General features: G+C 38.9%; 1 protein-coding gene across 4 annotated transcripts in view; it reads right to left on the reverse strand.

Moving 5' to 3' along the window:
* IL33 (interleukin 33) overlaps positions 1-13,141 on the reverse strand; it is a 51,814-nt gene that overhangs the window by 19,060 nt on the left and 19,613 nt on the right. For 2 of the 4 annotated variants that reach the window (XM_045840393.1, XM_045840389.1), the window contains exon 2: positions 6,494-6,559. The exons of 1 other annotated variant lie outside the window; for it this stretch is intronic. The gene's annotated coding sequence lies outside the window, so the exon portion shown is untranslated. Of the gene's footprint in view, positions 1-4,755; positions 4,845-6,493; positions 6,560-13,141 lie in introns of those variants that run through there. One more of the 4 variants, XM_045840390.1, reaches the window with a different exon arrangement.

The following is a 13,141-nucleotide window of genomic DNA, read 5'->3' on the forward strand; positions in this document are numbered from 1 at the left end:
TTACTTGGAGTATTTCTTGCTATTCTCTTCTGGCTTGAAGTGTTTCCATTGAGAAGTCAGCTACTAACCTTATTGAGGCTCCCTTGTATGTTACTTCCTGTTTCTCCCTTGCTGCCTTTAATATTCTCTCTTTGTCTTGAAATTTTGCCATTTTAATTACGATGTGTCTTCAGGTGGGCCTCTTTGGGTTCCTCTTGATTGGGACACTCTATGTTTCCTGGATTTGTGTGACTTTTTCTCTCATCAAATTAGGGAAGTTTTCCTTCATTACTTTTTCAAATAGGTTTTCTATCCCTTGTTCTTCTTCTTCTCCTTCTGGTATCCCTATTATACGGATATTGTTACATTTCATATTGTCTTGCATTTCTCTTAATCCCTCTTCATTCTTTCTGAGCCTCTTTTCCTTTTCTTGCTCTATCTTGGTGTTCTTTTCTACTTTGTCCTCTAGCTCGCTAATCCAATCTTCTGCTTCATCAATCCTGCTTTTCATTCCTTCTACTGTGTTCTTCAGTTCAGAAATTGTATTCTTTATTTCCTCTTGGCCCTTGTTGAGAGTTTCTATTTTCTTTTTCATGTTTATATAGTTTGCAGTGAGATTGTTGTAGTTTCCCTCTAGTTTCTGATAGCTGATTGTGAGTTCATTGAACTTCCTGGTAATCATTGTTTTGAACTCACTATCTGATGGTTGAGTTGCCTCTATTTCATTTCGCATTTTTCCTGAGGCTTCCTCCTTTCCCTTCAATTGGGGATTGTTTCTTTGTTTTCTCATTGTCCATGGGTTTCTTCTTGTTAGCCTCTGTTTTTTAAATTGATCTGTTCTGGTTCCCTGTAATTATGGTGTGAACTTCTGTGGTAGAATACCTGTGAGATTCAGTGGTGCCATCTCCTTCATGTATCCTGGTGTTCACAGCTTCCCCCTACTCTTTTTTGGGATCAGTTGGAGGAGTAAGGCAAAATTGTTTAAGACAGCAAGACAGTATACTATGATATTTACATTAGCAGCCAGTAGAGAAGAGATGGGTTATCCTTTGGCTCCTTATATTGTTAACCGTGATCCTCCACCCCACTATCCACGTTTTAGAAAGGATGGAAAGAAGGTAAGACTCTTATTGGGGACGAGAAGATTGTTAGTTGGATCTAGAAAGTTGTGAGGCTGTGGGAGGTCAGATTCTAAGGTAGGGTTGAAATAAAGATTAGTAAATAGGAGTAGTGTGTAAAACAATAGAGACAATTCCCACAATAGTATAGTTCAGGAAATTGCAAAGTGGGCTGAGATCAGGTAGGGGTATTGAGTAGTATTTACAATTGTATGAACTAGGTCTTATTAACAGTAATAGTAAAGCAACAGTCTTGTGGCAGAATCAATGAGATCTAGATAACAAGAATAAAGAGTATAGAACCTTGAGAGGTGTATTAATGGAACACAGATGAAGGATAGCAAATTATCAACACACTGTGACTGAGATACCAGGGGGAACCTATCAAATGACAGTATAACCAGCCGAGCAAAGAAGATTATACAGAAAGAAAAATAAAACCAAAATACTATTAAAATAAAAAATGTTGGAAAAGTGAGAAAAAGATAATACGAATTTACAGTAACTTGCAAGATCAAAAAAAAAGGGAAAATAAGCAGAAGATGGAGTGCAGGAGAGATAAATTTGGAGTGGAAAGAATAATACTAGGATGAATGGAAGAGAAACATAAGGGATTGAGAGATATAAAAATAATAAGAATTGAAAAATAAAATGTCACTTAAAACACAAGATAAAATCAATCAACCAACAACAGCCACAAAAACCAAACCAAACCAAACTAAGCAAAAAAAAACCTCTTGTTGGTTTCTAACTGTCCAGACCAGTTTTTCTGATCTTGCTGGCTTCAGCTGGCTGCAGGACCTTTGAAATGCTTATCACTCTTCCCAGCCAAATCTCAGCAAGTCTCTCAGGTACCCTGGGCACTCCTGAGCACACTCGCTCTCTGGAGCTCACTGCTGCATTCTTTCGGACTCTGGGGTCCCTGCAGGGTTCCAGCTCTATGGTCTCAGGAAGCACCCGCGACATTTTGGGATTCACTATGCCCTCTCTGGGAATCGTAAAAGGGCATGCCCATCCACCAAATTTTTGAGTTTTGGGCTTGAGGAATGCCCTAAGCGCCACGTCCCTTCCAGGTTCACCGCACGAGTCAGGATTCCCGTTGGAGCGCGCACTTCCACAGTTCCGCACTGCAGGCTCCAGAAACCTGAGAACACCTGTGCCCTTTCCTGGATCAGGGCTGTGATCTCTAGGTTTTTCACCAATCCACACTCCCATCGGGCTAGGGGTGCGGGCACTCTTCCAGGCCGCCCCTGGTCGTGCCGGCTGGAGGCACTCACTTCTCCCCCGGCTCTGGGTGGGTGTTCACAGACCCTGGGTGATTTTTTCCCCCCAGTCCAACTGGCCTCTCTGTGCCTTCAAGCAACAAGGTCTCCCCTGGTGTTGCTCAACCCCCGTATTTGGGGGAGGGAGCAGCGACTCCCCTCTCCCAGGAGCCCTGAGGCAGACCCGGGAGCACTGGGCCTGGGGACTGCAAACCCCTGGTCCCAGAGCTGATCCCTGGGTCCCTTTTGTCCTGAAGCAGTTTCCTTACCATCTGGTTTTTCAATGATCGCAATAATTTCTGATGTCCTGCTTTCAAAAATGATTCGGTAACCTAGACCACTTGCTCTGTTTCTCCACCAATCCGTGAGTTTCCCTCCTCTTCACTGAAGCCGAGAAACACGCTGCCTAGAGTAGAGCCGACATCCTATCCTCCTTTTTTCTATAAAACAGAATCAAATTATCCCAGGAGTGGTTACTATTTAAATCTCTTATAAAGTTCATATTACTCAGCTCTTCTAGCAGAGTAAAGAAGCAACATTTAGTTCCTGGGTCAAAAGACTCACTGGAAGATAAACTTCATGCATCTTTGTGTTTGTCCCTGGACAACCCCAAGTAGGCTGAAATTTTCTTGTCTAGATGGAACTAGAATCTTCCATACAGCCATCCTATGTATAGCGAGTCTCATGAGCAAAACCCTTCAATAGTAGGGCAGTTGAGGACTCCCTCTTCTGCCCATAGGAGTGAATGTTATCCTCACAAAGCTTGGGGGCTTCACATAAATCCTTATCTTCTTCCTCTGACTCTCTCACCTTTACAGTTGATCAAGAACATTTAGTAGAGAAACTTAGACATCATTTTACTGAACTCCTAACTTTATAGATGAATGGGCTAAGTAAGACTAAAAGCGTAAGTGCCTTGCTCAGTCTTCAAAAGCAGAACTGGAACCAGAATCTAGTCTCCTGAGTTCTATTTGTTTTGCCAGAGCATCCCCACCCTGTCTCCTCTTCTCCCCACCCAAATGTAGGAAGAAAAGTAATCAGAACTAGGAATTTAACTGGAAATGCTTAGCTGGTTGTTCAACTTCTTTGAAATAATAAGTTCCTGAATATGGTAGATACTTTTTAAGCCTAATGTGTAATAGTGCAGGTTGGTAAACTTATTGTAGTTCAATTTTTTTACTAATATTCATTATTTTTATTAAGAGCAATATGATTGAATATGTCTCATGTTTGAAAATCTAGATTTAATTATTTGCGATATGTGAATTAGAAGATCTGGTTCTTTTTTTTTAAGTATACTTTTTTGATTATGCTATTACAGTTTTCCCAATTTTTCCCCCTTTATCCCCCTTCTGCCCTGTACCCCCCAACACTCCAGCATTCTCCCCTCCTTAGTTCTCCTTAGTTCGTGTCCATGGGTTGTACATTATTGTAGTTGAATTTTAAATTGTATAGAAAATAAGTCAAAGAAGGTACCTACTACCCTGCACATAGTAGGTATTTAGGTTACACTTCATAACATGAAAATTGCATTGCTAGATTTTTTGTTTTGTCTTTTATCCAAGGCTCCTTATGCCCTAGAAAAATTTTTTTCCTGGATAGACATTAAAGGAAAAAAAAGCCCTGGCTGGGTGGCTCAGTTGCTTGGTTGGAACATTGTCCCATACACCAAAATGTTGAGAGTTTGGTTCCCTGTCAGGACACATACTAGGTGGTGGGTATTTCTTTCTCTCTCCTTTCTTCTCTCTCTAAAAATAACATGTTCTCAGGTGAGGAGTTAAGGAAAAAAAAGTTGCATTTTCAAATAAATGTGGGAAATGTTCCAATCTATATTCCATCTCTCAGGAAGTCAGTACTTACATTTGCATAGTAAAGATGTTGACAGTCCTTCACTCGAGAGTCATGGGTACCTTTGCTGAATTAATTATTTCCAGTAATTATCTGATCTTGTAAACTCCCCCACCCCTTCTATTAAAACCCTCAAGGACTAGTTTAAGAGAACACACTTGGAGGAATTCTGCTCTCAACCATTAGCTTGCAGAGTTAAACAAGGTAGATAAGAAACCGAAGTACCACATTTACAATAGTCATTGACACAGAGAAAGTTGGCTGTTTTTTAAGAATCACATGATAATTCAAAAGCATAGTCAGGAAATATTTCCAAATCCTATTGTAAAAAACAAAGGATTTTCTGTAAACAATCTACAAATCGTTTACCTTAAAAATATGATCACTCCTTTCAATATTTTTTCAGAATTAAAAGTTTACTCTTTAATCTCCTACTTTAAAATCAAAATATTTCAGACTATATAGCAATATAAACATCATTGTTTCTTTTGCACTGCTTTTCCCATACCATATGGCAAATATTCTTGCACACTGGTTATGGTACTCACCTAAGTTATAAACATCAAGGACTGGTTTCAAGTGATGAGGTTTCCTGCTGTTAACACTTGGTAGTAGTTGATGCAGTTATATTCCAACTCTATTTATACACACACACTTGGATTAAGCAACACTGAATGACAGCATTTGATGAACTGGCCAATTGAGCCAGTTGAGTAGGTTAGAAGAGTGGGAGCATATCTTGTTCCTACAGGCAAATTCTAAACAGAGCTTTTACATTATTTTAGCTGGAGTACTTTCAACGAGTTCTTAGTTAATTATTAATTTTTATTAAACCTCTATGACATGGACTCTAGTTAGTATTTTAGCTTAATATAGAGCATATAAAGGCACAGATTGTTTAATTGCCTTTCTCTTTTCTACAAAGTTGATAACTTTTAAAGTATTTTTTCTATTTGTAAAAATGATGTACATGTACTTATAAAATGTGTAAATGACAGGGAAGCATATATGTTATAGATCCTGACATTTTTTTAGCGTAGAAGTACTATGCATATCGACTTTTTATGAAAAAGTGGAATCACACTGCAATATTTTGTAAGCTGCCTTCTCTAATTTTTTAATTAACATTACATCATAAACACTTAACATGTCAGAAATATTCTTTTATAGGAAGCATTATTCTATTAATAGTATTCAATCATATAAATATACATAACTAATCTTTTATTGATTAACACTTTAGCCATTTCCAGTTTTTCCTTTCTTTTCTTTTTCTAGTATCACCAATGTTGCAACTGACAGCTGTGTGTGTATGCATTGTGATTCTTGGTAAATCTTTAAAATTTGTTGGTAGTATAAATTCCTAGCTGTGGAATCACTGGATCAAACAGTATGTGTGTCTTCTATTTTAATAGATATTACCCAATTGACTTCTGGTAATTTGTATGAATTTATAACTTTTTCAACAATCAAGGTTCATGCCTTTTTCTCTATTGCCTTAGCAGAAATGTCTCATAGCTTCAAATTTTATTCTTCTTATTACTTAGTGAGTTGAGCATCTTTTTTAAACCATGTTTGTTGTCAATTTCCATAAATTATTGATGTATGTGAACTCTTTGTAAATTAAAAAATAAAACCCCAGTTGTGTTGTGTGTTGAAAAATTTTCCCCACTACCTATTATCTTTGGAATCTGTTAATGGCATTTCTTTCTCATACATACATTTTCAAATATTATGTGCTTAAATTTAATCAATATTTTCTTGTAGAACTTCTGGGTTTTGTGTCCTGCTTCAAAAGAACTCCCTTCCTCCAAGATTACAAAAAACTTTATTATGCATTTTCTAAGACTTTTATAGTTATTAATACCTAAATGTTTGATTCACAATTACCTTTAGTATAAAGAATAAGTAAGAGATTTTTTTTCCCCCAAGTGCTATGCCAACCACATATGTAACCAAATTTATATAGGGAACACCACGCAGAGGGTTGTCAGTGCAAAAGTAAGAAGTTTGAATTTTATCCAATAGCTAGCAGGAACCTTTTGAAAGTTTGTAAAGCAAGTGAAATATCATAAAAATGTGTATTGTGAATGTAATTTTATGGCTGTGTGAAGGACCATGTGAAGGAAGAAAAGAAAGGAAAGAGGAAAGAAGGCTAGTTAGGAGGTCAATTAAAATAGCCTGGCCAAAATCAGAGAGGACAGATCTAAAGTAAGTTAGTGAGACTAGTAAGGAGGTATTGAAGGTAATGAGTGCTGCAGGCATTTCATACAGCCCTCGTCTTACCCGAAAAGGATTGGGCCGAAGCAGGTCTGCCTCCGGCCGGCTGGTAGTATGTAGGTTCTTGACTTTCTGCAGAAAAGATTCACAACATGAGTCCAAGTGATTTTGAGAGTGTGTTTCCTAAAGCCAAGGACAGTGAAACAAGAAAGGGCTTAAGACAGAAGAAGAAACAGGAGAGAACCTAGGCAGGGCTATTTTGGTTCACTGAGAAATAAAAGTCACAGTGAAAGAAGTAAGCCAAGGTGGGGCTGCTGTCAGCTCAAAGGAAAGTCAGAGAAAAGGGGCCTTGGAAACAGGTTCAGGAGGTTAGTCCAGGACAAGCTGTCACTGCCCATTGCTCCCCTGGTTTCAAGTCTCATGGGGTCTGTTAGAGTTTAGGAGATACAAGCCTGTGAGGGAAGAAAATGGGAAATGGAAAGGTACAGTTATCCTCCTGAGGGGCACAGTGCCTTTCATCTTGATGGTTTTAAAGCCTGGGAGTTTAGGGGAGACCTTAAGGGAGGCTCTCAATACAACATTCATCAGCTTTATGCTAATAAACTAAAATGAGATTTACTCCCTTAATTTCATCCATCCTTGGGTATAGTTGACACCAATGGCACTAAATGGATTTTTGTTATCTATCTTTCTGAATAAGGTGACTTAAATTATTTATCCTCTGGTTGAGAAGCATAGATCTTTTACTCTGGTGTCCTTGGTAAGAGAAGACAGAATTTTGGGATTTACTAGATGTCTCTAAATGGCTTAGCCATTTAACTATCTGTCTCAGTTTGCCAATTCCACTTGTTTTGGCTTATTAGCCTGCCTCACTAGAAATTAGCATGAGAAAGGGTCCCAAAGATATCTGTTGCAGCTCCACTAAGTTACACAGTTCCTAGTGGCTAGGTAAGATTAGAATCCAACTTTCACTACCAGTTCAGGGTTGTGTCTTCCAGAGAGCCTCCACAGCTCTTTTTGGATATGGGTGAATCAGCTCTGGACTGGGGAAGATGAGAGATGAAGGGAAGTGAAAGTGGTGACAGTGGTTCAGGGTAGGAAACTCCAGTGTGGGGTTCATTGGCAGGGATAGTTAATGAGTGTGATGTGGGGCAGGTGGTGTTTGAAGTTCTTACAGCACAATTATATGGAAATTTCAGCAGAGAGCTGGAACTGAGCTATGGTTGGGGGAGGCCAAAATTAGCCATGAGGATTTGGTCTTCAGTTCTGAAAGCATAGGAGTTGATGTGGGAATAAATAAGATTGTCTCGACTGGAAGTGGGGCAGGAAGAGGAAGTTTTGTCAACATAGAACTATGAGGAATCTTACATTTAAGGAGCAAGAAACGAGTTAGTAAAGAAGACCAGGGAAAAATATCTCATATTATGAAGGCTAAGGGAGATCTCAAAATGGAACATTTGGTGATGAGCATGACAGAGACCCAGCTGGAGACTAGAGACCTTGGAGAGAGCCCTTTAAGCATAGTGGACTCTCCAAGAAGTTGCAGTGGACTGCATAGTATGAAGAAAAAGGAAATAAGACTTTTTAAACAAGCATAATAGTGAAAGGAAAACAAAGACCTTTTCAAGAAGTATAGTAGTGAAGTGGTATCTCAACAGAGTATATGTGGAAGAGAAGATGCTGCTTACTAGCTAGGTGATCTTGTGCAAATTAGTCTCTGAAGCCTCAGTTTCTTCATAATGATGATTTTCCTCAGAGGTTGAACTCATTGGGTTTGTGAGAATTATATGATAAGGTATATTTTAAGCACTTAGCCCAGTAGCTGGCATGGAGTGGGAACTTAATACATGTTTTTATTATTGTTGTTAATATTGAAGGTTTTTTTTTATTGTGATGTGAGACTGTTGTGAATGTTTTAATGCAAAGAGAAAGGAACCAATGAAAAGGAGAAAACTGATATAATGAAGTCGTACAGGAGATAAAGAAAGAGGGGAAATAACTCTAGTGAAAGAGTCAGCTTTGAAAGGGAGGAAGCAACCGTGACCAGCATGGCTCAATTGGTTGGGCTCAATTTTCTGGGACAGTTCCCAGAAAACAAAGGGTCGCTGTTTTGATTTCCAGTCAGGGCACGTGCATGGGTTTTGGATTCAGGATGCACAGGAGAGGCAACTGAATGATGTTTCCCACATTGGATGTTTTTCTCCCTCTTTTCACCTCTCTCTAAAAATAAATGAATAAAATGTTTAAAAAAATTTTAAAAAAGAAAAGTAAGAAGCATACATCTTTTTGTAGGAGAGGAAGAAAAGGGAAAGAATGAGAGAGAGGTGAAATTTCAAGGTCTAGAAAAATGAACTTGAGGGTCTTATAAGATGCCTGAATCTTCTTCATAAAATAGATTGTGAGAAAAGTTTATAGAGATTAAGAGAAATACACATGAGTTTGACTTTTTGAGAATAAGTGGGGAAAGCCTGAAATAGCTTCTTGAAGAATGCATAAAAAATTAACTAAGGGCCCTGGCTAGGTGACTCAGTTGGTTGGAGCATCATCCTGTACACGAAAAGGTTGAAAGTTCGATTCCAGGTCAGGACACATATTTAGGTTGCAGGTTCAATCCTTGATCAGGGAGCATGTGGAAGGCAACCTATTGATGTTTCTCTCTCATGTCAATGTTTTTCTTTCTCTCTCCCCTCCTCCACTTTCCTCTCTCTCTAAAAACCAATTTAAAAATATATCTTTGGGTGAGGATTAAAAAAATTAAGAAATGGAGAGCTACTCCATTGAGTTTCAGTTTAGTTTGATGAAAAAAGTTTTAGAGGTGGTTGGTCAACAATATGAAGTACTTCATGTCACCGCACTGTACACTTAAAAATGGTTAATATGATAAATTTTAATTTTTATTTTACTACAATTTTGACCAACTGGAAAATAATTTATTGAATCACTAACCTTCTCTTATATGTCAGATAATGCTTCTTTTAAAATACTGATACCCATAAGAATGCTAAGTTGGTTGTTGGTCTTTCTTTCTTTACTGTGAATTTTAGTGAATTTTAAAACAAATTCATTTAATTAATCAGACTGGTTTCCTGTGAAGTCTTATTAATACATACTTTCAAAGATATTTTTATTAAAAATACATCTTCTTATGGACAATTTGGATAATATAGAAAATTGGAACCCCTATACGGAGCCCCCGTACAGAGCCCCCGTACAGAGATTTTTACCCGGTGTGCCACAAGGACTTTAAAAACATGCGTTACCTAAATACTGAGTCAGGGGCACTGACCTCTTTTCTCTTAGATTGTGAGGTAAAGAAATGATAACAGCCAACACAGCAATAGCCTTCCAGTGTGAATCAATAAAAATCATACCTGTTTTTTGTCAGCTCAGGAAAAAAAATTTTTTGGTGTGCCGCAGAATTGTAGTAATTATCTTATGCATGTCATGAGGTGAAAAAGGTTGAAAATCGCCACCCTAATAAGTAGTTTAGTGCTTTGAAAAGAAACATGACTCATAACATTGTAAGGAAATCCTAACCTCCCTGAGATCCTACAGTCACAAACGATGCTGGATTTGTTCTTGCTTGTACCCCAGCACAGAGTGCTGTCTTATAATAACCACAATAAGAAACCAACACGTGTCTTATGCTGGGCTAGAGGCTGGAGATACATAGCTAATTGTTTCCTGTCCTCCTAGAGTTTATTCCCTTTGGGGGAGATAGATATAGATATTGAGCAAATAATCATACAGATAAATCATTTATGAACAGTGATAAATAAGAATTAAGCTGGTAAAAAAAGATAAAGTAGAGCAGTACTAAGGTAGCATGGTCATAGAAGGTGGCATTTAAGCTGTATCAAAGGGTGTATAAAGAACATACGGAAGGGAAGGGGCAGAGAGTGACTTCTGGGCAGAGAAAAGCTCGAGGGAAAAGGTCCTGACAGAACTTATAATGTTTAGAAGGGGAACTAAAAGGGTCAGTGTAGCTGGAGCAGAGTGGGCAATGAGGAGAGTATAATGTAATGAAGGTGGAGATGAAGGGGAGGTGGGGGAGGCTGCATCCTGGAGGCTAGGAGAAGAAGCTTGGATTTTAATGAAAGTGCAATGGGAATTCGAAGAAGGGTTTTAAGTAATATGGGAGGTTTTTAAAAGAGTGCTCTGGCTGCCATGTGAGGAATATTTGGAGGGTGGTAAGAGGGAAGAAATAAAACCATCAAGGAGTCTACATTAATTCAAGTTCTAAATAATGGTGTTGTTGGTGATAGCAATGACAGCATTTTGGGCCTCTTCTGCAGGTCATTTGCTTTATATACATTATCTCTAATTGTCACCATGACCTTGGTATTTGAATATGATTGTCTCTATTTTTTAGGTAAAATTAAATGTTTTGCAAAAGGCCACATAGCTAATAAGTAGCAAAGCTACCATCTGAACTCAAGATATCTGGTTTTTTCAATTACTTCATGGGAGCCATTGGAAGAATGAGATGGAATAGAATTCCTTGGCCTTAAATTTCATTCATTGCCTTGTTGAGGTTGTGTATTCTTGCAGGGGAAAAGGATCTATGAGGGTATGGTAGGATCATAAAGAACTGTGTGGGTACTAAAAATTTACTAGAAGAAGGCAGTACCTCCAAACTGGTCCTGGCTGGTAGGAGGGAGAGGAAATGGGGTATGTGACTAAGCTTGGCAATACTATATGACTTCATTCTGGGAGATTTTTCAGGGAACAGAAAGAAGAGGGTGAGAGGGGAGGGTGCTCACACCGATCCTTTGCTTCCTTGGGTATAGTAGTTTCACTTCTTTCTTGGGGGAGATCAGAATAAGTGATATGGATGAAGAGGAGGTTGAAGTTTGGGCAGCAATGAAATGCCACTCTCCTTACCCAAACTGAATCACTTCCTGTGCCCCCACTCTTCAATGCTCTGAAAGTTCCTATGTGTCACTAACCTGGACCCAGGACAGAACATTCTCCTAGGAAGGGGAAACACTGAAAAAACAAATCTGGCAAATCAATCTATGATGCAAGCCCTCCTTGTGAGAGGAGGGTATGAATTTTTAGAGAAAATTCCTTTTACATCTTCAAGGTGAAAAACACTTAGTATTTGTAAAGCACTCCTATGCTTTTCCATTTTCCTGGAAGCAGTCTTACCCAATCATTTTTATACAGTGGTACTACCTGCCCCTTCAACCTCTCTAGCTCCACATACCCACTCCTTCCATACTCTGTACATTTTAGAGCCACTGGACTGCTTACTGTTCCTCACCTCATCACACACTTTCACATCTCCATAACTTTGTTCAGGCTGCTCCCCTTGCTATAGATGCCTCTTGTCCTTCGCTTGAAAAGCTGCAAGTCAACACTTACAGTGGAATTGAAATGCCTTTGTCTCCTCAATGACCAAAATCAAGCAGGATTTATTGCTTCCTGTCATAGTTGCTTATCATATCCAACTCTGCTTGGTTCTCTGTCTCATCTGCTGGACTGCTAGTAACTTGGGACCAAGGGTTGTACCTTCATCATCTTTGTTTCCCAAGCAATTATTCATAGCAGGCACTTGGTAGAAGTTGTGTGATTTAGATCAGTTCTTTCCAAAGCCCTGCAAACCAGGTAAGGCTAGTATCACTGGACAGATGTGGAGATGCTGTCCAAATTGCAAAGATGTACAGAGTGATGGAGCTGGACTGTATAATTGTCATTACTTCATTTTAACCTACAAAAATGGCAATTTTATGTAAATCAGCCTAGTAGAACCCAGGTCTTCTCATTCTTGAGTCAATGCTCTTTTTAAAACATTTAAAGAAGCTGATTTTCTGTTTGGCCTATGGACCTGTAGTTTTAGTGTGACTAAACATTTTGAATTATTCATTTCAATGTGTTGTTTTATTCCCCTCCAGTGCCCCTCCTCATGCCTCACATACTTTGGAGACTCAACTATGTTTTGGGCCAAGTCTTTAGTGATTTCAAAGAAGCAGAGGTACAGTGACCGACCCTCCATTCCTAAGCTTGGACCCAGGATCTCTGCAGGTCTCAGTCTCCTTTTCCCAAAAACGAAGAGGAAGCATGAAAGCCAGAGTCTTCCTATTCCCTTGACTCTCTTCCTTGTGCTTCTGTACGGGCTCCCAGTTAATCCCATCCCTCTCCCTGAGCCCACTTCAATACAAGCAGCTGTACCAGCTGCTTGCCCACCCCAAAGATACCACCCTTAGAGAAATGCACAAGCTTTGCCTCAGTCCTGTGTTCTCCTCCTCTCATTTCACTAATCTTACAGCAGGTGAATAAAAGTGGAATTGAATAACCTGTAGTCATGTTTTAGGAGGGGGATCTGAAATCTAGGTAAACCAAGGACTTAGCTACATTTTGCCTTAAGAAAAACTACGGTGACAAGGAAAGTCTATAGATACGTGTTTGTGTGTGTGTGTGTGCGTGTGTGTGTGTGTTCAGAAAGCTGTAAGTGCTAGATGAAAACATTGTGAGGGAAAGAAACAACATGGAACACATAGGTCTTTGGCTTCAGTTTAACCCTAAAATTTAAAGTTTAGATATATTTTTTAAATATATTTTATTGATTTTGCTATTATAGTTGTCTCATTTTTTTCCCTTTGCCCCCCCTCCACTGGGTTCCCCCATTCCCTCCAGAAATACCTCTCTTAGTTCATGTCCATGGATCATGCATATAAATTCTTTGGCTTCTCCATTTCCTATACTGTTCTT

The sequence above is a fragment of the Phyllostomus hastatus genome, unplaced genomic scaffold (genome assembly GCF_019186645.2).
Source record: "Phyllostomus hastatus isolate PE091 unplaced genomic scaffold, TTU_PhHast_1.1 phas_contig_34, whole genome shotgun sequence".
NCBI classification, from domain to species: Eukaryota; Metazoa; Chordata; class Mammalia; order Chiroptera; family Phyllostomidae; genus Phyllostomus; species Phyllostomus hastatus.